The following is a 3145-nucleotide window of genomic DNA, read 5'->3' on the forward strand; positions in this document are numbered from 1 at the left end:
CTTATGCGTGTGGGAAGGCGGAGTTGTTGGATTTTACGAGTATGAAGGAGAGGAAGCAGTAGAAGTGGGGATATCCTCTTTCTGTGTTTGTTTTGTTTTTAATGTTTTTTTGATAATTCAAAGGTAACATTAACAAACATAAATAATAAACTCGTTTAACTCTTTTGTATGGCTGTGTAGATAAAAATACTTTGACAATAAAAACGTTTTGAAATTTCGATACTTTTTATACTAATTTTTTCCCAATCAAATCACATTAAGTATTTTTTCATATTAATCCTTTCGATGTATTTATACATGCATGCTGTTTTTTTTTATTTTTATTATGTGGTACCATTAGTATTAGCAATTCAAAGTTCCAATGCCATTCAATTATACCATTATTTATTAACAAGTGGCATTAAACGGAAAAAAACTAAATCATTATCTGCATTCATGAATAAATCCATACTAGCATTACGAAGAAGAAAAAATTTTATTATGCAATTGTTTCACGTAAAAATTATTGGATCGATTTTTTTTAGATAAATTATTATCTGCGAGTAACTTAATATTTCCACGCGGACGAAATTGTAAACATAAGCTAGTAATTTACATTTGTAGAGGTTTAGTGTAAAAATCTATACATTATAATAGAAATCGTTACTATACAAATCTCCAGACAGATTTTGAAGATAATATCAAATCAAATATGGCCGATTAATTAAAAAAAACTAGTCATTTTTTTCCTGACAGAACTAACCTACATAATATTGCCTATTATACAAAGCGATATGTCTCAGTCGGACTATAATTAGTTCTGTCACTTTCTAAAAAGGATTATTCCCAACCGTCACCCCGCTCTGTACCCACGTAGAGACAGATGAGAATAAAAAATTCCGTCCATCCCACCTTCTGCGACGAGGGTCGGTTGCAACGTATTTTATTTCATAACGGTTCCACCTGTCACTAATGGTGATAGTGGGACTAAAAGGTGGGACGGATGAAACTTTTCATTCTCACGTGGGGACAGAGCAGGGTGACGGATGGGAATAATCCCCTAATGAGCGTCTGTATGGGTCTTAGCAATTTGCGTAAAATACATATACCATAGGAAATCTTATTAATATTATAAATGCGAGCGTTCAGATGGATGGATGTTTGTTACTTTATATATAGCTTTGCTGAACGGATATGCATAGAATTTGGTATCGATGTTGTAGTCTGGAAGAACACATAGACTACTTTTTTTTATTACAGAGGTTGGAGTAGCGATCGTAAGCTAGTAAATAAATTAAATCAACAAGCAATTGATGATGAATAAATAATAAATATGTATGAATATAAATCATGGCGGATACCAACTATTAAATACATATTTATTAAAGCAATTGACTTGAGTATATATAACTGCAATATAATAATGTAATTTATTGTAACTAGATATATTTGCACATATGTTTTTTTTATAGTATATGGTGGCAAACGAACAAGCGGCCACCTAAATCCACCGAAATGGAAAGCGACCGCTGCCCATAAACATCCGCAACTACAGATGCGTTGCCTACACTTGACGAGACGCACATAAAGAGGACAATTTCCCTTTCTATGCGTCTCTCCCACTATCAAATCCACTTTTCCTTTTCATCCTTTCCTCTTAAGAAAAGGGTGGAAAGGGAAATGGACTAAAATTAGGCCTCCGGCACCACACTCATCAGACGAAACGCGGAATTGCGTCCACTTCACGCCCGTTTTCTGTGTGGTCATGGTATTACACCGGACGAACCGACCCATTCGTGCGAAGATGTTAAAGCGGGTTCTACCACTGTGTAAATTCAAATATGTGTAGTCCACCTGCATTTGACCAGCATGGTTAACCTAGTCAGCCTAACCAGCCTAGTCAGCCTGTTTTAACAGTGGTATCATTATCCATCTAAACTTTCGCATTTATAATATTAAGTAGGATTTATTTAATTGGACCTTAATACAAAATTTTATCTAAAACGTAGACGCCGATTCTGAAGTAAATTGGCTCAAATCTATAGTTATAATTAATATAACAGAGCTCAGACACACATTTATTTACTATCACGCTATTAAATTCTCTGTGAGAAAATGCTCTGTGAGAAAAGAACCCAAACAACAAAAAGAAGTAAGGTTGCCATGGTTACTTACATTCTCACCCAATAGCAACGGCCTTCTTTGTCATTTGAGAATTAGGTTATGTCATTTGCAATTGAAATTTTTACGGAGTGTTATCATCATCCACTTGCTCTTATCCCTTACGAAGGGTCGGCACAGTATGTGCAGCTCTTCCATACATCTCTATCAGCCGTCATATCTGAATCCACTCCTTTCTTAAGCATATACTCTTTCACACAATCCATCCATACATTCTTCGGTCTTCCTCTACCTTTGTAGACATCCACATTCAATCTTAACACTTTCTGGTTTATGTCCCCATCGTTTCGTCGCATAACATGTCCATACCACGCTAATTAAATTTAATAAAATTTTTACAGATTGTAAATAATAAAAAAGTATTTATAATATTATGTGGATAAAGCCGCAGGGGACCAGCAGGTATGTTATATTTTTAGCCCTGTTACTGATTTTTTAAAAGGCAAACTCGCTAAATCGTTTCGCCTTTAATAAAACCGCACGATATCTTATGACCACTACCCAGAATCTTCAATAAGTTGCCCTTTATGCAAACAGGATATAAAAAACGGAGGTAAATGATAACCTTACCCATTCCCGCATCCATAAAAATCAAAACAAGATAATTGCGCCAATAATCTAAAGTGGTAGGCAGAGACCTCCATTTTTCGCAACGCAATTCTGTCGCCATTTCCACGTTCATGCATTTATGAATGCATTTATGAAACATGAATTGTTTTATTTCTTAGGTAATTATTAAACCGCATTACGAAGTTATTAAATATAAGATTATTAAAATGTTAATGATGGTTTTTATTTTAATTGTAGTAGAATTACAGATTAAAACGCAGGAATCCATTGTTAGATGCCAGAGATGTAAAAAACCAACCGTATAAAATAATTCTATCGCGGAAAACTGAAAAGAATGTTCATTGTTTAATTATGGAAAATAGAATTTAATAATTCTGTTGACAATGTCGTTTTTTTAATTCCGTAGTCGAGTCGA

Source organism: Papilio polytes, unplaced genomic scaffold (genome assembly GCF_000836215.1).
Source record: "Papilio polytes unplaced genomic scaffold, Ppol_1.0 DF822400.1, whole genome shotgun sequence".
NCBI classification, from domain to species: domain Eukaryota; kingdom Metazoa; phylum Arthropoda; class Insecta; order Lepidoptera; family Papilionidae; genus Papilio; species Papilio polytes.